This window comes from Budorcas taxicolor, chromosome 19 (assembly GCF_023091745.1).
Source record: "Budorcas taxicolor isolate Tak-1 chromosome 19, Takin1.1, whole genome shotgun sequence".
In the NCBI taxonomy this organism is placed as follows: domain Eukaryota; kingdom Metazoa; phylum Chordata; class Mammalia; order Artiodactyla; family Bovidae; genus Budorcas; species Budorcas taxicolor.
Window position 1 is genome coordinate 10,193,702 of NC_068928.1, and position 23,161 is coordinate 10,216,862.

Sequence of the window (23,161 nt, forward strand, 5' to 3'; positions counted from 1 at the left end):
GAGGAAGAACCATCCGGCTACTGCGGAGAGAATGGATTGGAAGCAGGGAGATCAGTTGAGAGGCTGTGGCTTACTCTAGGCAAGAGATGCTGTGGCTCTAGCCGGGGAGGTGGCAGTGGAGACTGACATGCTCAGAGGAAATAGAGTATGTATTTTTGAAGTTCAGCTGACAGGACCCGCTGATGCACTGCTGTGGGCGTGAGGGAAAGAAAGAAAGTGTGAGTTTTGGTTGTGTCCGACTCTTTGTGATCCATGGACTACAGCTTGCCAGGCTCTTCTGCCCATGGAGTTCTCCAGGCCAGAATACTGGAGTGAGTAGCCTTTCCCTTCGCCAGGGGGTCTTCCCAACCCAGGGATCGAACACAGGTCTCCCTCATTGCAGGCAGATTCTTTACCAGCTGAGCCACTAGGGAAGCCCACCATGAGCATATACAAGTGACCTCTGAGACTTCCCTGGTGGTCCAATGGTTAAGACTCTGTGCTTCCAACACAGGGGCCATGGGGTCATCCCTGGGTGGGGAACTAAGATCCCACACTGTGAGCAGCATGGTCGTAAGGAAAAAAAAAATTAAAAAGTGACCTTTTCACAGTAGCAGTGATGTCAATATGGCAACAGTAGGAATGTGGGGTTGGGGAGAGCGGATGCTGGAAAAGAATGGCTGTGAATGGGAATGAACGAATTCAGCCACACACAGAGGAGACAAGGGTCCTGGGCCACTGACAGGCAGGCTGATACCTGTCTGTGGGGTTATCTGAACGAATTTATTTACATCTCTCCCTGTATTTTTCCATCTCATTTTTGCCCTATGGGGGTAAATATCTGTCCATTCTCACACACTCTCCATAGGCTCAGCTGTCTCTTCGTTTGGTAGATTCTTTAGAAAACTACCGTTCAAGCCAATCAGGCAAGGCTGCACAGAATAGGCCCTGAGTGAATGTGTACTGCGAGGCCACTCAAGGTGCTTTCAGAGGAAGAGAAGTTGTTTCTGCTACTTTGTTTCACTTCTACCTTCTCCCGGAACAGTTCACAATGCTTGGCTCTTTTGACAGGGAGGAGGCATGATCAGGCTTAGTTCATCTTTTTGGTTGGCTGCCTGGCTTGGTTCTATTGTCTCGGGTCTTGCAGTCTGGATGCCTCTTCCAGTCTCCGGCATACACACAGCCGGCCTGCAGGGGTCCTCAGATCTCCCTCTGAAGCACCTCATCAGGCTCGTCCTCCTTAGCTAACATTATCTTTTATTTAAACAGTAGCCACCAATCTTGTTACATAACATACCAATATTCCAGGGTGTTAAACTCATGCAGGGCCTGCGTTGGGGAGTGGTGATCTGGCAACAGGAACATTCACTAGGATATTGTTGAAACATTGTAACAAGTTTGACTTTCTGGACCTGCTTAGATTTTACTGCCTGGAGGGGACTATTTCAATCTATTTCAATCTTCTTTGTTTCAAAATGTGGCTACTAAGGTCTGGAAAGAGGAAGAAATTTGCCCAAGAGGCAGATTAGGGCAGAAATCAAGGTCTCAGTTATCTAAAGAATCTACCACTTCTTCAAAGATAAGGATTAAGTGCTAAACCTTTCTTGAGTCTTTATCTGATAAGTATTTAAAATTTTTTTTGTTTTAAACTTTCCAAGTTTATCAACTGTGAGCAATGACAAGCTGATCTTGTTTACACTGAAAATGCTTACACTGAGACTGATACATATGTGAGACGCTGATGTGTTTCAGGTACTTTTTTTGTAGTTTTTACTGACATTAGGACTGGATTCACATCCAACCATGCAACATATATTATCGGAATACAATCCAAACGAGAGATATATTAACCGAATCAAACGTATTTTAAAGACAGCTGGCTGGAGTTTCGGTGAAGTTTGAGCCACCTGGGGATCTGCCTTGGGTACCATTCTCCACTTTTGGGCAAACCAGCGTGCAAAGGGGTTGAAGACAGCAGCAGCTCTAGAAGTGTCTCACATTCTGACAGCAGCTCAATAAAACCCGAGGTTTCCTACTGCTCTCTGAGCAACTGCAGAATCCCAGAGGCCAAATGAAAAGGCTGAACTGCTCTCTGCCCCTGATCCCTGGCTGCATTCTTTCTCAAAGTGACCTGTTTTCTTACTGGGAGACTGCCCCACTCCGCCCACCTGGTGCCTCCCTAGATTTGCTGATAGCCCTGGGCTTATTTTTTAACCTTCTCTTCCGTGAAAAGCACCGCTCCACTGACCCAGACTGGGCGCACCTCCCCTATGGTCTCTGACCCTCCTAGTGACCCGGGTGAATCGTTTCTCTTCAAAAGCCTTAGAAAACCAGCAGCAATTGGGGGCGAGGTGTCTTCCAATGCCTGTAAATGCCTCTTATCCTGCGTTTAATACGTCGGGTTTAAGGAGAGCAGAGAGACAACGGGAAATGACTCGCTGCTGAGTAGGGCCTGGCGGGGGCCCCCTCGGGCTGGCGTTATCTTCTTACATTCAACTGCCTTGGGTCCCGAGAGCCTCTCCAGGTAACTTAGACTGAGTTGGGGGCGGCTAAGGCGTGAGGAGTGAGTTACTGTCTTAGCTCCTCTAAGCAGAAGCAGCACTAGAAAGCGCCCCCCCACCACCACCACCCCGGGTTCTAGAAATCCCAGCCTTGACCTGGAGACAAACTCCAAACCCAAATAAACGGTCTCCGCCCGGGCGCCGAGAGCCTCCCCATCGTCATCACCCTTCCTCCCCGTTCCTCGGGCCAGCCGCCCCCCGCCTCGCCAGGCGCGGCGGGCTCAGCCTCCTCGGGGCCAGACCCCAGCGCCCGCCTCGCGCCCCGCACCCCGCACCCAAGCCCGGCGGGGCCCGAAAGGGTGGTGGGGGGTGGGGGGCGGAGGTCGGGGAAGCAGGAGGCGGAGTTCCGTCCTTCGCTGATTGGCTCGCGGCGGATGGGCTGCGGCCGGGCGCAGCCAACCCGCGGCGTGTTGCTATGTGCTGCGCCGAGGGGATAGGCGCGGGAGCGCGTCCGTCACCCGGCAGCCCCTGGCCCGGCCCGGAGGGATGCGGAGCGGCGGCGGCGGCGGCGGCGGCGGCGGCTGTGGCTTTAAGAGCGCGCCCGGGGCCCGGGATCCGGCCGGGCGGTCCTTCGCTGCTGCGCATCCCCGCGGAGCCTACCGCGGCGCGGGCCGGACGGGGCTGCTGGCTGCCGGGTGAGTGAGACGCGAGCGCGGCGCGCGTGGGCGTGGGGCGTGCTGTCAGCGCGGGGCGCCCGTCCCCGTCCCCCTCCATCCCGCCCCGGGGCCCCGGCGGCCCGGCTCCCTTGGAGCGAGCGCGGCACCCTCCGCCTGGCGCGGCCGAGGTGGGGTCCGGCGAGGGGGTCGCCCCGGGGCGAGGTGGGGGGGCCGCGGGCTCAGGGGGCGGGGAGCGAGCCGCCGGGGCCACGTGACCGGTTTGTTTACAAACACTGCCGGGGCCCCGGCTGCGGCCCGCGGCTGGCGCCGAGGGGGCGCAGGTCCCCGGGTCGGGGCCGGGGACCCGGGCGACGAGCCCGGCAGGTCTGGAGCGAGCGGGGCCGGGGCGGGGGGTGTGAACCTGGAGACCCGATGGCCGCGCCTTTCTCAGCTTACTTCCCGCGGATTGGGACGAAGTGGGTGGGGGGCCAGGGTGGGAGTTTCAGGCGTTTTCTGTCCCCGATGTCGCTGGGTCTCCGCTGGAGACACTGGGTCCGGGGGCGCCGCCCTCGGTGTGCCCCCCCGCCTCCCGCCTTTTGGGAGACTAGCCGCCCTCAAGACTCCGAGGAGCGCTTGGCCGGCCGCGGGCAGAGGTAACCGCAGCCGAGTTCCTGCCTGGCCGCTTCCCGGCGCCTCCCCAGCGCCCTTGCCAAAGAGGTGGGCGTGAGTTCACTCCTGCCCGACGGAATCAGGGGCCTCTCCAGCAAGTATCTCTCGGGAAGTGGGTCTGGCGGGGCACCCCGGACCTCTCACTGCTTCAGGTGCACCCTCCCTGGCCGCTGACCTCCTCTGGGTAGCTTCACCCCAAGTGGTGACTTTTCTCTTGTTGGCGAGGATGGTGGGGAGGGGAACCACCTGTTCTTTTGGACCGGGCCCAGGAGCCTGCCACCTCTGACTTCACTCTCGGCTTACAGGAGCTTACAAAGCCAAGGGAGTGAGCGCCCTCCGTTTTTCTGTGTGATGTAGCTGACCCACCCGCAGTCCCGCGGCTTTGAATGGCCCGGGGAAACCGCCCCTGGGCTTCGCTGGGTTTTTTGTTTTTGAGCTCCGGCCTCCTTGTCAGTTGCTCTCCTCGAGTGTTGAGGCTGTTTTCAGTAAGTCGTTGCTTCTGGTGAGTCTAAAAGCCGAAAATACAGCTAGCTACTTTTTTTGGCCACATCCTGCTGGCAGGCGGGATCTTAGTTCCCCTACCAGGGATGGAACCCACGCCCCCTGCGATGGCAGCTGGAGCCTTAACCCCTGGACCGCCAGAGAAGTCCCAGCCATTCCTTCTCCCCCTGGCTCTTTCTCCCATGTTCCTCTCTTCTGATCCAGCAAGATGGGGCTGCCTGTCCTAGAGCATTGGGCAAGAAGGGATGCTTGTGTTCCACTTGCTCCCAGAGCATTGGCCACACAAGGAACCTAGGGGATTGAAAAGCTAAGTGACTTGCCCAAGGCAGCTGATGTCACTGGTTCTGGGGTGAGACGTGACCTCACATGCCTGATGCTGTCCAGTGCTGTCCTGATTCTGAGAGCTCAGAGCCTTGTGGTCAGTGGGCCTGGATTCACCCTTCCCTGACTTTCCTTTGACCTAGTTCCTGCCCCAGGACTGCATTGATGGATTGAACCTGAGTTCTCTCTATTCCTTAGACTGAGACTGAGCCTCCCCCGCCCCCGGCTCCCTACCCCCTCATAAGGGAACATTTCAGTTCTTCTAATGTGTGATAATGAGTGTGCAAGTTTACCAAGGAACAGCTCCAGCCTGGGGAGAGTTGTGCAAACTTCCCTTTGGCACCTTTCCGTATCCCCAGCTCCTTGAGAAGTGTCTGGGGCAGGAAGGAGCCTTGGGCTGACCCCCCCTACTCAGTTTGGCATTGCCTCATCAGTTTAGGATTCGGTAACAGCCTTTGTGTCTGGATAACTTGTGCTTGACCTAAAATTCAGAAGCTTGGAATTAGGGGTGAAAAATGGGAAATAAACACCATGCATAGGAATAGCATAAAACATTCCGTAAAAATATTCCTTCATCCCTCTAGGAGAGTGGTTTTCAAACTGAACCACAGTGATGAATACATTTTACATCACTGCACAGAGGTCCACAACTGCCTAAGTTCCCAGAAACAATAATTGCCCTGACTACCTGCAGTGTGTTCTATTTATAATTTTTTCCTACTTAATTAAAAAAAAATATCAACTGCTGGTCATGACTCATGGCCCACAGTTTGCAGAAACATTGCTGAAGTTCTCAGACTTAAATGTGCATAAAGACAACCTGGGTAGTGTTTAAACATGTAGTTTGTAAGTCCAGTCTGGAGATGTTTATTGTCAGTGGGGAACATTTTTAATAAGTGGGCCATGAAGTTATAAGGCAGATGGTTGATAAGAAACTCTGAACTAGTGGGAATTTGGGGCAGTGAACAATGATATGCAAAGCCTTGATCAGATTATATGACCCACACTGTATATAAACCCAGTACCGCTCATCTGTTGGAGGCCCTGGCTTTGAAACCTAAGGGTATAGTGTTTGCTTTCAACTGCCTTGAAGCATTGGCCCTGAGAGGTAGGCATAGGCCCTGTTACTCCCACAGCACCCTGCTCCAGTCCATTTGAGGGCTGCTGTTCACTATTCTGTATGACTGGATGTTTCTAGGTGTGCGGGGTTGGGGTCATGAGTAGTGCTGTTGAACCTCCTGCATTATTCCCAGATTTAGGTGAATTTTCAGTGTTTTAACGATTTTAATTATTTTGAGTTAATGATAACAGTCATTGTGCCTGGGACATTAACAGTCTGGCCAGCAGGAAAGGTTGATTTTGTTTAGTATCTGGGTGTTCCAGGCTGTGTAATCTGGAGGAAGGGCATACTGGTGATTTTATTTTTTGTTGGGAGCAGGGAGGGGAGCCATGGGTTTGTCTGTTAATAAGAAGTGACAACAAGTTTCCATGCCCCCTTGCCGACCTCAGCCCAGCTTATTTCCTGGGTGATGGCTCGGCTCCTGTGTGCAGTCACCATTTTCTGATGCTGTTACCTGTCTCTGTTACCTGTTCCCTGGTAGCTCAGTTGGTAAAGAATCTGCCTGCAGTGCAGGAGACGGGGGTTGGATCCTGGAGAAGGAAATGGCAAGCCACTCCAGTGTCCTTGCCTGGAAAATCCCATGGACAGAGGAGCCTGATGGGCTGCAGTCCATGGGATTGCAAAGACTCAGACACGACTGAGTGACTAGCAATTTCACATCGCTTTACCTGTCTCTACTTTCAAGCAGAAACATACACACCTGCTGCTTCCACATGTTGGATGTTTCCCTCTTAGTTCTTGTGTCCAAACACGTTGGTAAAAGAAGTTTCCTCGAATTAATCAAAGCTGTAATTTAGCTTCAAAAAAGATTCAAATTCAAATTCATATTTCTGTGGTGTTTCCTGCCAAGGGTATGCCTTATTTGGGAAGGCTAACAGTGGGATTGTTGAGATTAACTTTAATAATATTCAGTTTGGTCAAGCAGCTCACATGGAGAGTGTTGAGTTTTGAGCCTCTGGAAAAAGAAAGCAACAAAAGGATAGCCAAGGATACGACATCCTAGGATAGGAAGAGCAGGTGGGATTCAAATAGAGGTCTGGATCAGTTTTCTTTGTAAATTATCTTGGCATTTCCCTAGAGTCTATCAACCAAACCACCAGTTGCTCTTGACAATTGCATTCCCTTCATGACAAGGGGGTATAAAGCTCTGGAAAAGGAACTCTTTTTTACGTTTAGCATCTAGTGATGGAAAGCAGGTTTCCCTGGCAGCTCAGTGGTAAAGAATTCGCCTGCAATGCAGGAGATGCCGGTTCAATTCCTGGGTCAGGAAGATCCCCTGGAGAATGAAATGGCAACCCACTCCAGTATTCTTGCCTGGAGAATGCCATGGACAGAGGAGCCTGGCGGGCTATGGTCCACGGGGTTGCAAAAGACTTAGGGACTAAACAACAACAAACAGTGGAAAACCAGGGCCTACGGGCTAAAGGGATTCCCTTACCAGTTTTGAGTCTGGTGATGCTATCCCTAACAAAAGGTGGTACTGCATCTCTCTGGACTTCCCTTGGAGCTTTGACTTCCCTTGGAGCCTTGGAGATTTTAAACTAGGATTATGCCCCTCCCATTACCCTTCAGAAAGCATCCACCTCCTTTTCCTGTAGTCCCATCTCCCATCTTCTCCCACCTCATTCCCTCCCAGTCTTCACTTAGTCTATTCTACTTCAGTCTGGCTTCAGTCTGCTGCAGTGGCCTTCCTGAAGTTTCTGAAACATGTAAGGTTTGTTTTTGTCCTTGGGCCTTTCTGCTGGTGCCTGGTCTCCAAATTTTTGCATGATTGGGTTTCCTCACTTGCTGCTCAGGGAGCCCCTCCCTGACCTGTTATCTAGAACAGTTCTCCTTCCCTGCCCCTCAGCCTCTCTTAATTCCCATAATTTTTTTTTTTTCAAAGCATTTAATACCATCTGGAAGTGTATTGTCTACTTGATGGCTGGATTGGAAGCTCCTGTGTCTTGCTCACTGCTGACAGTGCCTGGCAGGGAGTAGCACAGGGTAAATATCTAATTGTTGCTGGAGTGAATGAATGAATGAATGACCAAGAGAGCCAAAGTTTAGAGTCTTAAGAGTAGAAACTGTGAACAAAGCTAGTGGAGGTGATGGAATTCCAGTGGAGCTATTTCAAATCCTAAACGATGATGCTATGAAAGTGCTGCACTCAGTATGCCAGCAAATTTGGAAAACTCAGCAGTGGACACAGGACTGGAAAAGGTCAGTTTTCATTCTAATCCCAAAGAAAGGCAATGCCAAAGAATGCTCAAACTACCACACAGTTGCACTCATCTCACACGCTAGTAAAGTAATGCACAGAATTCTCCAAGCCAGGCCTCAACAGTACATGAACTGTGAACTTTCAGATGTTCAAGCTGCATTTAGAAAAGGCAGAGGAACCAGAGATCAAATTGCCAACATTTGCTGGATCATCAAAAAAGCAAGAGAGTTCCAGAAAAACATCTACTTCTGCTTAATTGACTACGCCAAAGCCTTTGACTGTGTAGATCACAATAAACTGTGGAAAATTCTTAAAGAGATGGGAATACCAGACCACCTGACCTGCCTCCTGACAAAGCTGTATGCAGGTCAGGAAGCAACAGTTAGAATGGGACCTGGAACAACAGACTGGTTCCAAATCAGGAAAGGAGTATGTCAAGGCTGTGTATTGTCACCCTGGTTATTTAACTCGTATGCAGAGTACATCATGAGAAATGCTGGGCTGGATGAAGCAAAAGTTGGAATCAGGATTGTGGGAGAAATGTCAGTAACCTCAGATATGCAGATGACACTACACTTATGGCAGAAAGCAAAGAAGAACTAAAGAGCCTGTTGATGAAAGTGAAACAGGAAAGTGAAAAAGTTGGCTTAAAGCTCAACAGTCAAAAAACTAGGATCATGGCATCTGGTCCCATCACTTCATGGAAAATAGATGGGGAAACAATGGAAACAGTGACAGACTTTAGTTTTTGGATATTCCAGAATCACTGCAAATGGTGACTGTAGCCATGAAATTAAAAGACGCTTGCTTCTTAGAAGAAAAGTTATGACCAACCTAGACAGCATATTAAAAGCAGAGATATTACGTTGCCCACAAAAGTCCATCTAGTCAAAGCTGTGGTTTATCCAGTAGTCATGTATGGATGTGAGAGTTGGACCATAGAGAAAGCTGAGCAGTGAAGAATTGATGCTTTTGAACTGTGGTGTTGGAGAAGACTCCTGAGAGTCCCTTGGACTGCAAGGAGATCCAACCAGTCCATCCTAAAGGAAATCAGTCCTGAATGTTCATTGGGAGGACTGATGCTGAAGCTGAAACGCCAATTCTTTGGCCACCTAATGGGAAGAACTGACTCATTTGAAAAGATCCTGATGCTGGGAAAGATTGAAGGCAGGAGGAGAAGGGGACGACCCAGGATGAGGTGGCTGGATGGCATCACCGACTCGATGGACGTGAGTCTGAGTGAACTCCGGGAGCTGGTGATGGAAGGGAGGCCTGGTGTGCTGCAGTCCATGGGGTCGCAAAGAGTCAGACACGACTGAGGGACTGGGCTGAAGAGTAGGAAATGACTTTCTTTTCTGTGTTTTTTTTTAAGCTTTCTTGGAGTATAGTTGGTTTACAATGTTGTTAATTTCTACTGTACAGCAAAGTGAGTCAGGTGTGTGTATCTAATACATATATCCCCTCTTTTTTGGATTTCCTTCCCATTTAGGTCATCACAGGGCATTGAGCAGAGTTCCCTGTGCTGTGTAGTAGGTTTTCATTGGTTATTTATTTTATGATATTTTGTTTTCAAGAGAAGAGGAGGAAAAGAAGTTTTCTCTTCGTTTTCTTGAGGATTCCTGTTCCTGTGGAATTACTTTCTTTTGGGATTTCTGCTTCTCACAAATTTTTCATCCTTTTATTTTTTTTATAGGTTGCCAAAGTCTCTAAAAGCTCCACTATTATTTTTTTGTTGTTAGTAACTCTTGCCTGCTCTACTAGCCTCACTCTAGGCTTCATTGTTCGGACAAACATAGTAATCGTGTTTCATTAATACTAGGCACTATAAGTAGAGCTAAGAATCTTGACTTTGGAACCAGAAAGCTCTGTGACCTTGGACATTTTCTCTAAGCCTCTGCTCCTTATTTGTTAAATGAGACTAATAGTAGTTACTATCACACAGGGTTGATGGGAGGATTAAATGAGAGAATGCACAGGAACCTAGGCCCGGGGCCTGGTACGTAAGCACTTGGTATTAGCTATTAATAGCAAGAGTAATGTTAACAGTTAGATTCTCTCTCTCTCTCACTGTCAGGAATTCCCATTGATTTCGGAGTGCAGTAAGACAGGGAAAACTACCAAATTTTAAATTAATGTAAGTAAATGAAGACCAAAAAGGTCACTTAGATTTATCAGAACTGGAATGGAATGTAGAAGTCATCTAATTGGAAACTGCTAACCAACTCTTAATAAACATCTATGTGGAAGAAGTAATATTTATAGAAGTGCATGGAAGAACAAGTTGTCTACCTGGTCTTAGTTTTATCCTTGATTTAAGTTGGGCCAACTGAAAGCTGCATACTTGGGCCATGTTAGCTCAGCCCCACCAGAATTACTTTCACTGAGATGAACTTGAGATGGGTGTCCTGCTGTTTGCTTTATGGACTGATGCTCTCCAAAATAGCTTTATGTAACTTGCTACTATATTTCTTGTAAGAGTTGAACATAGTTGAAGACTTAAGCTACAGCTTCACTTAATGTCTCTGTTAAGTTAATTGGAGAAATTTTCTTTCAGAATCTGGTGCCAGGAAAAGCTTTGCCTCTCCCAGGGAACTGGCATGACTTTCTTTTGTGGATAGTCGGGTGTAACTGATCATGTTTCTCTTTTCTCTTTGGCTGCCAGGAAGCAGAGAAACAAATTTGTGGCTTGACTTTAGTAACTGTCGGGCCCTGTATCCCAATTTTTTCCAGTGGTAACTTTATCCTCTTATTTTCCCTGCTTTCAAGCTGATGGTTTATAACTCTGTATTATTTAGATATTTGCTGGATTGGGCATTCAAATCCATTTTAGGTGTTACATTTTAGAGACACAAACATTGAGGCTCAAACAGGCAATAAGAACTTGCTTATTAATACACAGAACTAAGTAGGGCACAGGATAGACTGTAAACTGTATCTTTTATTTCTCAGGTCCGGGCTCTTACAACTCCTGTGCATTCTGGAAGAGTACCAACTCCTGACTTAAACTCTAAAGAACTCATAATGTCTCAATACTAGGCCAAGCCTTCCTTCTCTCTTGGGATGGGGCTGAGCAGCATCTGCCAGTGAGGTGTGGCACTGCCACCTGAATCCCTGTTTCCTGGCTGGGTCACTGACCTCTCCGGTCTCCTGTGTTACGGGGCAGTCAGGCCTCCCCCGTGGTCTTGGGACTGCAGTATGTCCAGACTTACAGGGCTTTAGCTGAAATGAGAGTCCCTGCTCAGGATGAAATCATCCTCTAGTGTCTGGAGTTCCCTTGGCTGTTTCTTGCCATGAAAGAAAGGCTTGATATTCAGATGGCAGATGGGTGCCTGATGCTGTTTACTCGCCAAGTCGTGTCTGACTCTTTGCCACCCCATGGGCTGTCGCCCACCAGGCTCTTCTGTTTTCATGGGATTTCCTGGGCAAGAATACTGGAGTGGGTTGCCATTTCCTTCTCCAGGGGATCTTCCCCACCCAGGGATAGAACCCATGTGTCCTGCTTGGCAGGTAGATTCTTTACCACTGAGCCACTGGGGAAGCCAGTTGTGTTCCACTGAGGCTCAAACAGAGTCCACTGGGTGTGAACAGTGGTTGAGATCAGTTGGGCAGAAGAAAGTGGTTTTATTTTAGCTGATGTGAAATTTTGTTATAGGAAATATTGACCTGCCTAGTGATTAGTTTTCCCATGGTGTTCTGGGTGGCAATACCTGGGGCAAGAGAACATATCCTGCCTGAGTCAGGAAAATTTTGATTCCTTTTTTGAGAGAGAGAAAAGGAACCTCTGGTCTGGGGCTGAAATTCAACCTTGGTTTTATTTTCCCCTGGGTAATCATCATTCAACAGATAAGACCTTTGGGAGAAAAAGATAAGTTATAATATGGCCCCTAAGAGCATATCCTCAAATAGGAGTGATTAAGGCATCTCTGTCAATAACCAGAGTACAAGGTAGAAAGAGTTTAAAGTCCTTACAGCGATACAGAAAGAAGGGTAGGCATTTTGGAGATAGGACTGGGAAGAGCGAAGGGGATTTCAACATGCAGAAAGAAACATGCCAGGGGAAAAAGTATGAGCAAAGGCAGGGAGGTGTGAACATGAGAGGTAATGTACACGGAATGCCAGGAGGCATGTGTGATACAAGGAGAAATTGCTTAGGCTGCCATTGCCGTTGAGTAGCTCCACGGAAGTGGACTGTGACTTACATTCACGGTAGAACTCTGGACGATGAAGACCTGTGAACAGCGACCTGCTGCTCTTAAGTCTCTTCAGTCGTGTCCGACTCTGTGCAGCCCCATAGACTGCAGCCCACCAGGCTCCCGCGTCCCTGGGATTCTCCAGGCAAGAACACTGGAGTGGGCTGCCATTTCCTTTTCCAATGCATGAAAGTGAAAAGTGAAAGTGAAGCCACTCAGTCATGTCAGACCCTCAGCGACACCATCGACTGCAGCCTTCCAGGCCCCTCTGTCCATAGGATTTTCCAGACAAGAGTACTGGAGTGGGGTGCCATTGCCTTCTCCGGAACAGTGGCCTAGCTGACATAAATAATTGTTGTTTAGTTGCTCAGTTGTGTCTGACTGTTTGCAACCCCATGGACTGCCACACTCCAGGCTTCCCTGTCCTTCACAATCTCCCTGAGTTTGCTCAAACTCCTGTCCATTGAGTCAGGATGCTATCCAACCATCTCATCTTCTGTCACCCCCTTCTCTTCTTGCCCTCAGTCTTTCCCAGCATCAGGGTCTTTTCCAGTGAGTCAGCTCTTCGCATCAGGTGGCCAAAGGATTGGAGCTTCAGCTTCAGCATCAGTTCTCCCAATGAATTTGATCTCCTTGCTGTCCAAGGGACTCTCAAGAGTCTTCTCCAGTACCACACTTTGAAAGCAGTTCTTCAGCGCTCAGCCTTCTTCATGGTCCAGCTCTCAGCATCTGTACGTGACTCCTGGAAAAACCATACATAGGTAATCGGCATCCTCAAAAGTGAAACTGTCCATAGGGATTCTCAACCTTGATTGTCCTAAGAATTCCTGGCCCAGCTAAAGACCTATAGAATCAGAATTTTCAGGATAGGGAATCTAATAAGAATAAGCAAATAATACCCTTGCATATCCCCATTTCCTAGATTTTTCTACACAGCCCATCTCACTCTGTCTGGAAATCACTAAGGCAGTTGGTCTCCCAGGCAGAAACCAGCTACTAAACCTCCTTAACCTTTGGCCTCCTTTCCCTGAGTTTCTGTTTGCCTCTTCCTGTTCTTCTTTTGTCTGTATGTCCCTGTGTATCATCCATTGTATGTGTTTCCCCTTAATCGTTTTCTTTGACCACTTTCGTCTTTGTTGGGGTGTCCCTAACTAAACTGACCCACCTCCAAAGGGACCATAAGGTAGAAAGGATTCGCTTTCAGTATTTGCTGTGCTAATGGTATAAACGTGTATTATGTAAATATATATTAGATAGGGCTTTTGGTTAGTTTTGCTTACATGATTCTTAATTTGTTTTCTTCAGGATTTGAGGGGAAAAGTATTTCCACCCATGACTGCAGCCTGAAAGCTAAATATCCCGTTAGCTTGAAGGGATGATAGGAACTGAAAACGAGCTTTTTCTGCCTAATCTGTTGTCCCCGGAGAAGGCAATGGCACCCCACTCCAGTACTCTTGCCTGGAAAATCCCCTGGACGGAGGAGCCTGGTGGGCTGTAGCCCATGCGGTCACTGAGGGTCGGACACGACGGAGCGACTTCACTTTTACTTTTCACTTTCATGCCTTGGAGAAGGAAATGGCAACCCACTCCAGTGTTCTTGCCTGGAGAATCCCAGGGACAGGGGAGCCTGGTGGGCTGCTGTCTGTGGGGTCACACAGAGTCGGACACGACTGAAGTGACTTAGCAGCAGCCGCAATCTGTTGTCCCACCTTCTGGTTCAGGTTATTCTCTTCCCTCATTTGTTTTCTCAGGTTGCTGCAATTAAAGGTTGACGCGTTGGGCCAACCCTGGGAGTCGGAAGATGTTTTGAGAGAACTTGACATCTTTGTTTCCCGTTGTCATTAATTGACTTAGTCTCTCTTTCCGGGAGGTATTGTCTTAGAGGGCTCAGGACCAAGAATGAGCCTCTTCAGATCACTTTCTGTCATGTCTTGGTTGAAGGATCCCCTGGAGGGGGGTGGTTCCCAGATTCAAATCTCAGTTCTGGTACTTTCTATTTAAGCCACTGGTGGCTCAGACAGTAAAGAATCTGCCTGCAGTGCAGAAGACCTGGGTTCGATCCCTGGTTTAGGGAAGATCCCTGGAGGAGGAAATGGCAGTATTCTTGCTTGAAGAATCCCATGGACAGAGGAGCCTGGAGTCCTGTGGTCACTGGGGTCACAAAGAGTCAGGTACGACTGAACAGCAAACACTTTGAGTTCACTTTTTGGTACTTTCTTGCATAGTGACCTCGGAGAAGGCAATGGCACCCCACTCCAGTCCTCTTGCCTGGAAGGTGCCATGGACAGAGGAGCCTGGTGGGCTGCAGTCCATGGGGTCACTAGGAGTCGGGCATGACTGAGTGACTTCACTTGCACTTTTCCCTTTCATGTATTGGAGAAGGAAATGGCAACCCACTTCAGTGTTCTTGCCTGGAGAATCCCAGGGACGGGGGAGCCTGGAGGGCTGCCGTCTATGGGGTCGCACAGAGCCAGACCCGACTGAAGCGACTTAGCAGCAGCAGCATAGTGACCTTGGGCAAATTGCTGAACTTCTCTTGGGCTTTTTCATCATCTTTCAACTAGGAGTAATCATAATAATACCTGCTTCTCTGGGTTGTTGTGAGGATTGAGATAATACATATCAAGTGCTTTACCCCTCATGGGCCCATAGTAAGAAATTAATAAATTGTGGAGTTCTGGAGAGTTTCTGACAGTTGCTGAAAGGCCTCAGTGACTCTTCCCACCTCCTTTGCTCATTTCCTACCTTCCTACTCTGAGCTCTTAGTGCCAGCAGGGCTTTGGGCTAGCTATGACAGGTAATGAACCGGATATGGTTCCTGGACGTGGTCGGGAATGACAGACAATCTAGTGGGAAGGTTAACCCATAAACTGGTAGCTTTCTGGAGGCCTCTTAAAGTATATTGGAAGGCTGCACCAGCAATATGCTTGGCCCCGCTTAGTATGCCAGGCTGAAAAGGAGATGAGGCTGTCGTTCTTACTAAAATCTGCCATTTCCATAACAGGAAGAATCCAGAAATTTGCTCTAGATGAATCTGTCTCCCCCACCCTGTTCTTTTCCTTTCCTTCAATAAATGGCCATGCTAGGTGACAGTTTAATTCTTAGAACGAAATGCATCCATCTTTGGGGTGGTGATGGCTGAGACTTTGGACATACAGGCAGCCTTTGGAAAGCGCCTCTGCCCTTTTTTTCTCCTGAGTTTTAAGTCCAGTTTCCAAATTCCAATCTTGGAAAGGCAGGGAGCCCAGCCACAGATGTCAGAGTCGAGTTTTGGATTTATTTGAATTGGGAGATTAAAGTGAGAAAGCCAAAGGCATGCTGACAGTGGAACAATAGAATGGTATTGGCAGATTTGGGATGGATGGTTTGTAGCTAATTGGGGCCCCAGCTGTGCCCTAGGGGAGCAGCAGTTAAAGAGAAATCAAGGTCACACAGTGCCCGTGTTCCAAAAGACATTCATTTATTCAGTAAATAATATTGGACCTTTGAGTGTATGAGACACAGGCGACAATCAAATAATCATCTCAAGTGCTATCACGTGGAGTTGGGGGCCTGTCCTTGTGGTGATTGGAGGAGTCTAAGGTGAGGGTTCCCTTGGGAAGTAATCTGAGGCCTGGCCATATCTCTTATTCTGCTTTCTAAGACGTTTTCTTTACAGATCTTCTAAATGGCTGCTTTACATAGCAGTTCACGTGTAGCCTTGTCTGGGACAGAGGAATGGGCTGGATCCCTGTCCGGGCCCCAGATCATGGGAGGAATGCGTTCATTTTGTTTTAACCAGGATTATCCTCTCTGAGCATGGCCAAGCACAAAATGAAGGACTGACGCTGAAGGTAACAGCCCCTGGGGACTGGCAAGTGGGTAGATCTGGTTTCTTTGGAATGTGGAGCAGAGGCAAGGTCAAAGGACCCTTTTCTTCTTGGCCTGAACCAAGTCTGACACTGCATTTTCTCTGACTCATTTTTACCAAGAGCAGCAGCTCAGACTGCCCTGGGATGTTAGTGGGGACCATCCTGGAAGAGAAGGTTCCTGGGTGGGAAGTCTGGGGGTTTCTCTAGGGGTCTGGAAGCCACTGCCAGCCTGGGGAGGGTGCCTTAGGAAGTTTCCCTAGGTGGGCAGTGGTGGGAAGGGCCAGGGGAGGCCGAATGGGAAGTATTTCTGCCAGCAGACAGCAGCTGGGTAAAACCATCAGAGGTTTTTATGGTGGGGCCTATCAGAGATAGGCCTCCACAGTCCTGAGTTTCAACCTGCCTGCCCAAGTGAGTTTACATCAGAAGAGTTTGTGGAACATTAATGGTGTGTGAGTCCCATGTAATGCCCAGAATTCAGTATTTTAAATGTACTGGATAATGGCAAAGTAAGGAGACTATAAAAAAATCAGCTTTATAGGGTAGCACAGAGCTAATGACGGTCATTCATTTTACTCGGTTAATTAACATTTATCAAAAATCTCCAGTGTGCTGGATACCAGGAGTCCTTGGGAACCAAGGAGGGTGGGTGGGTAGAGACTGGACCTCTGATTGCAGGAAGTTTCCAGTCTGAGAGTGGAAAGGTCCCATTCCAGAGAACAGTTTTTTTGCATGCTGGATGAAGGGGCCCCCTAGCTCTGCTTAGGCTCTCTTTTTCTTTTGGCCTGTGAGACACGTGAGATCGATCCTAAGCTCCCCAACCAGGGGATCGATCCTGCGTCCCCTGGATCGGCATCACTGGACTGCCAGGGAAGTCTCTCTTCAGGGTCTTATTTGAGCTGGGTATTAAGGGATGAGTAGGTATTTACTGGGCAGAGAAGATAGGTTAAGGCTTTGCAGGAGGCTGAAATAACTTGAGAAAAGGTAATGAAGGAGCTCCGTCTGATGGGGAAACAGGTTTGCAGCAGTGTGGGAAGCTGACGAGAAGATACAGAGAATTGGGCCCAGGTTTCAGTGCCACCTAACCCTAACGGGGGTTGAACCTTGTCTTGCAGGCTGCTAGGAAACCGCTGGAGGTTTGAAACAGGAAAGCACTGTGATCAGATTGTGCTGTATAAATAGAGTTCTAGAACTGTTGGGTTGGCAAGGTAAGAGCTGAGTCAGGGGGCCTAGTTCAGGAAGTGCAGGGTGAGAGAGAGCCTGGCTCGCAATGCTGCTGCTGTGACTGAGGGCGACAATGGGAGGGCGGGCTGTCGACGCAGGCAGCTGTGTAGGGGACAGACAGGGTGTGTGTGAGCGACAGAAGGGAGAGAGAAGAAAGGGTGTTTCCTGTCTGGGCAGCTGGGCCTCCAGGAGGAGGGGGCAGAAGAGGGGGACAGGGCGATGGGATCCGGGGGAGGGGGAGAGATGGTGCTGGCTTTGGGGATTTGAAGCGCTTTCCTAGGAGCCAGAAAGGGGGTCCCCCTGTAGAGAGGAATCCTCGGACTTCCCTGGTGGTCCAGTGGCTAAGACTCCACGCTTCCCCTGCAGGGGGCCTGGGTTCAATCCCTGGTCAGGGAAGTAGATCCTGTAACTGAGACCCAGTGTAGCCAAATAAATAAAAATAAATAAATATTAAAGAAAGAAAGGAATCCAGAGAGGTATTTAGAAGGCTTGAGTGTGGATGAGAATGCTGGAGGGGGTGGGGGGAGGGCAGGCAGGCAGGCAGGTAGGCATATGGTGGAAGCTCCTCCAAGGAGGAGGAGGATGGAAGAGCTGCCAGGGAGACGGGCTCAGAGAGGCAAGAGGAGGCCCGTAAGGGAGAGTTTCAGGGGAAAAAACAGCCCAACGAGAGAGCTGAATGCAGCACCAGGGCCAAATAAGTGCTAGCATTCAAAAGTATTAGTGTTTGGACTTGGCATGTTGGAGGCTGCCCATATTTTTGTTACTCAAAAGCCTGGTTGTGATAAATGATATTCGTGGAGCGCTGCCAGAAGGCTGTGTAGCTCTCCCATTCCTCCGGAAAGTCGATATCGCTGGATCCAGCCAGACCATCCGAAAGCCACGTTCTTGGGCCGCCCTCATTTGACCCCGTGTAGAATCCCAGTTACTGAATCGCTCTTCAGTGTTCCTTAGGCTGTCCATTTTCATGGAGAGGCCTCTGAGAAAGTCTTGCAAGAGAATTCCAGGGTGGAAAGGGCTGGTGCACTGGAGCTCTATCCCCTGGCTTGCTCATTGTCTCCTGTGACCACCCAGGAGAGAAACATCTCTCAGAGAATCCCTATCCTGAACAACCAAGATGCTTTTATTTCATAGAAAATACAAAACGTCTAACGGCTGGTATTTTCTTTTCCTGCCTTGGTTCCTGGGGAGCTCAAAGCCAAATTTGCAGTTGAAATTCAGTAAATCTTTAGCAATTTAATAGCGTGTGTTTGTGTCCTAACTCTCTTTGTGTTAATTCTTCTGACCCTAATTTCTTAATTTATTTTAATAGTATTGTATGATTTGTGCTTTTGTAAAGCCCCCTTAAATCCTTTTTGGATCTTGGTGTTGTATAAGAAAAAGAAGGAAGCCATCAATGAACCTGAGCCAAATGTGCTTGGTAATAAATCTTCAGACAGAGCATATTTGGTTGGAACTGTAGAAACAACCCAAAGTAATACCTGATCTCTTCTTAGCCAGCTAGCAACAGCTATTTGTATGTAATGACTAGTAAATTACTTGGAAGTTTCAGAATATTCAAGAGGAAGTGCCTCTTCTCTATGGAGGTGTTCTAACAGATGTAAGCCTCACATGGGGGCCTCCCAGGCAGAGTGCTGAACTAAGGGTCATGTGGTAACAGATGTTGCAAAGCACTGTCCAGCCAGTGGACTCTGTGAGGCTGGTGTGTTTCTGTGACCTCGTGAAACAGAAGGTTGGCGGGTGGGCACTTTCCTCTGGGGCAGGGTTCAGCTGGCAGAGACATCATTGCAACATGAAATCAGGATTTTAAGAGCTGAAGGAATCCTAGAGATCATGTAGGATTATCATCTGACAGATAATCCTCCTGAAATCAAGACTAGACCCTGTATCCAACATAGAGATGAATGGTTGGTTTTACTTATGAAAGAGTGGTTTCCTGAATATATCCAAGTGGTTTGTTTATATATTTATTTTTTTCATCAACTAGATGGATTTAAAGTACCACCTGAGTTTAGAGGTATAAAGGGGTTAACCATGAAGTGATAGCATTGTTTTTCCCACGTGCCTTGCACATCAGCTTGTGGCAGTTTTAATGCAGAGTTTCAGTAAGGTTTTCAGTAGCAGCCCCCTCCTGGGATTAGTAGAGTCAGTGCAGACGGCAGAGGTAACTTCATTGCATGAAGTGATGGAGTGGTCTGTTGTTCACAATGACACGGCAGTAATGTCAGATCCCCAGCTAAGCCACCAGAACCTGCTTAAACCACAGTATACCTTTAAGTGGATTAGTGTAGGCCTAACCCTCTAACCACCGTGAGTCAACCTGGCAGACAGGAGTACCGCTCATTTGGGTCTTGTGGACAGGAAGGGTTCCTGCGTTTTTTTCTCTCTTGCTGGTGAGGATGATCGCAGCTTATCAAGGTTACGGAGTACCAGCCACATGCCAGGTGCTCTGCTGAATGCTTCGCTTGCATTATGTCATTTGATGCTTTTGTCTCCCCCACGAGGTAGGCACTGTCAGCCTCTTTCAGGCAGCTTGCCCAGTGGCCATGCAGCTAGTGAGAAGAACCAAGACAGAAAATCCAAGTCCATCTCTGATCCTGTCCTCCTCGCCAGGGGAAGGTACCACCACCCACTTCTCTCAGGTGGCAGCCCAGGGAAACTGGGCCCCCCCTGCTCCCAGGTCAGGGTCGAGGATTCTGCTGAGATCAGGAAAAAGGGGAAGAGAGAGGAGTATCTCCTGGGACAGAGGTTTTCCACAGCCATTCTGTCTCTTCGTTTTCTCTGTCTCCAGTCCCAGAATGGCTCACCTGTCCCCTTTCCGCTGCAGCCTATTTATTGCCTCCAGTTGGGTCTTCTCTCTTTCCTCCTGGAACAAGCTAGTCAGTCATGCGCCTACCCTCTTGTCCTTAAAGCCAGCATGAAATCCTCCTTAGGATTCCTAAGAGTTGCTACAATAAGTGCATCCGTGCTCAGTTGTGTCTGACTCTTTGCGATCCCATGGACTGTAGCCCGCTAGGCTCCTCTGTCCATGGGATTCTCCAGGCAAGAAGACTGGAGTGGGTTACCATTTCCTCCTTTAGGGCCTGCAATAACTATAAGATGGAAAAGCTGGAAAATGGTTAAGCTGTAACCTCAACAGATATATATATATATATATATGTATGTATGTATGCATTTATATATAGATAGACAGCTTCCGTTGGTGGCTCAGTTGGTAAAGAGTCTGCCAGCAATGCAGGAGACCCGGGTTCAGTCCCTGGGTTGGGAAGATCCCCTGGAGCAGGAGCAACTGAGCGACTTCACTTTCTTTACTATATGCCAGGTGCATATGTTAAGTACTTTATAGGTTTTAGCTTAGTTAATTCTCACAAGACCCTTATGAGGTCATTATTAGTGTTCCTAGATTTTGATGAAGAGAGCAAGGTCCAGAGAGTTAAAGGTCACACAGCTAATAAATTATTGGACTGAGATTTGAAATCCTCGGAATCTGGTTCCCAAAACCCCTTTTTAAAATAGGGTTGTAATTAATTACATATTGCACAATATGATATTAATTTCAGGTATACAACATGGTGACTTAATATTTTTATACATTATGAAGTGACCACCACAGCACGACCTGTCACCATACAAAGTTATTACCGTATTGTTGACTGAATTCTCTGTGTGTACATTTCATCCTCATGACTCATGTATTTTATTGCTGGAAGTTTGTGTCTCACCTGTTTTATTTGTGCCCCCACACCTCTCCTCTTTGGCAGCCACCAGTTTGTTTTCTGTTTCTGTGACTGTTTCTGTTTTATTATGTTGGTTCGTTTGCTTTGTTTTTAGACATATAAGTAAAATCATATGGTGTTTGTTTTTCTCTGACTTATTCTACCTTGCACAATACCCTCCAAGTGCAGCCATGTAGCTGCAAATGGCAGGATTTCATTCATTTTTGTGACTGAGTAATATTCTATTGTGTGTGTATATAAATAAATATATATAATATACACACCACATCTTTATTCATCCATCAATGAACACACTTTGCTTCAATATCTTGGTTGTTGTAAATGCTGTTGCAGTGGACATAGGGGTACATAGATATTTTTGAACTAAGTGTTTTGGTTGTTTTTGTTTTGTTTTTTTAATTTTAGTTAAATATCCAAAATTCATCTGTTCACCCACTGCCTCGTATTGCCTTTATGAAGGACATGAAAGTGGTGAGGTGGTCAAATCTGCTTTTTAAATACTTAACACTGGCTGAAATGCAGAAGGTGGGTTTAAGGGGGAAGGCGACTCAGCTGCCTGCCAGGGCTGTGTGCATCAGTGATGCTGTGTTCCTGGCAGTGCTTTAGGGCCTTTGAGCATGGCCACGAGGGAAATCACCCCTCTAGGGGAAGGAACACTGCTGCGGTTCCTCCAGTGTGCTCACCACCTTGAGAGGAGAATTCTAGTTTAGAGAAATGTCGTCCCAATGATCCCAATGATACCATCTACCTTGCTCGAAGACAAGCTAGACAGTCCTAATGAAGCGGCAGGAAAACCATGTCTGTCTCTGAACTCTCTGGCCTCCTTTTTCTTTTTCTTCTTTTGAAGCAGCAGCATCTTTTTTTTTTTTTCCTAATTCATCGACCACTAAAAATAGTAATAGCTGCAGTTTTGGTGTTTTGTGTGCCAGCACTGTGCATGTACTTTGATCCTCTCATTTGATCCTCCTCACCCTGAGTATGGCGGTTTTATTAGAATTGGGGAAGCTGGGGGTAAGAGGAGTTGAATAACTTGCCACAGTCACTCAGCTACAGTGGAGCAGAACCAGTCTCTCTTTTTAGTTTACCATTTTCACGATTTTATTTTTATTTTATTAAATTTATATTTTTGGCCAGCCTGTGGGATGTTAGTTCCTCGACCAGGGATCGAACCCACACCCACTTCATTGGAAGCAGGGAGTCTTAACCGCTGGACCACCAGGGAAGTCCCCTACCACCGGTTTCTGATTGCAGAGCCCACTTCTTTTCCAGGCAGTCTTTGCCTGCCTTCCTCCAGAACAACACCCCACGAAGAAGCAACAGCACTGACGCACACCTCGGGGTGGTCCTGTCCTGTGGCTGGGCGGGGGAGCAACCTTGTTCGACCAGAGGGCTCGGTACCCCCTTCCTCTCCCTCCTGGGGACACGCGGAAGGTTCTGTTTTGAGTTCCACCTGCAGTCGCGGCTTCTGGTGGAAAAGCCCAGTCCATGAGGTGGGATGTCTAGGTTCGCTGTGCGCTCCCTGTGAGTTTGGCTCTCAGCGTGGTGTATCCGAGGTCTTTGTTTTTAATCATAATAGTTCACATCTTTTCTTTCCACACCGACCAGCAGGGGCCAGCTGGAGGTGGTAGCAAATCTCCCTTTAATTTCCACTGTGATGGATTATTACTTTGCTTAAAATGGTGTTTAATTTGTACACGTGCCCTGAGGCTTTTAAATATTGAGCTCATTTGATTATTGTTGGAAATCAATTTAAACTCCACAATGTGTTCAGCAAGGTGGACTCAGGAAGCCCCATGGAGCCTGTGGCCCCATTAGCAGATACTGGAGTCCAGAGATTAAAATGTGGTGAGCTCTACAGCCCTGTAGCCTTAATTTCTTCCTTAAAAAAAAACAAAAACAAAGCTATTTCATCTTCCTTCCTAACAACTGACTTCTTTTTACTTCCTTTTAAAAAACTGACTGCTTTTTAAAGAAGCAGCTTTTAATATTCAGCCTTAAGAGGGTAGGAGACAGTAAGTGGTGATTATTTTTTGGTCTCCAGCTCTTCACTTTTTCTGACTCAGCCCATTCTTTCCTTTCTTCTCAGGCTCAAGGACCCTGCTCTTGATCCTCCTTCACCTTGCTTTCCACTTTCCCCCTCTTATTCCTTCTCGTTTGCCCTGCAGCAGTTGAACAAGGTTCATATTTCAGCAAGCCACTTTTTCTTTCTTTCTGT

General features: G+C 48.0%; 1 protein-coding gene across 8 annotated transcripts in view; it reads left to right on the forward strand.

Moving 5' to 3' along the window:
- The first annotated feature begins 3,060 nt into the window (after positions 1 to 3,060).
- The window catches only part of YPEL2 (yippee like 2), a 179,892-nt gene continuing 159,791 nt past the window's right edge, over positions 3,061 to 23,161 (forward strand). For 2 of the 8 annotated variants that reach the window (XR_008201023.1, XM_052657952.1), the window contains exons 1-2: positions 7,644 to 7,733; positions 12,666 to 12,901. The gene's annotated coding sequence lies outside the window, so the exon portion shown is untranslated. Of the gene's footprint in view, positions 3,176 to 3,468; positions 3,521 to 7,643; positions 7,734 to 12,665; positions 12,902 to 13,891; positions 14,312 to 23,161 lie in introns of those variants that run through there. The other 6 variants (XM_052657955.1, XM_052657953.1, XM_052657958.1 and 3 more) reach the window with 6 other exon arrangements.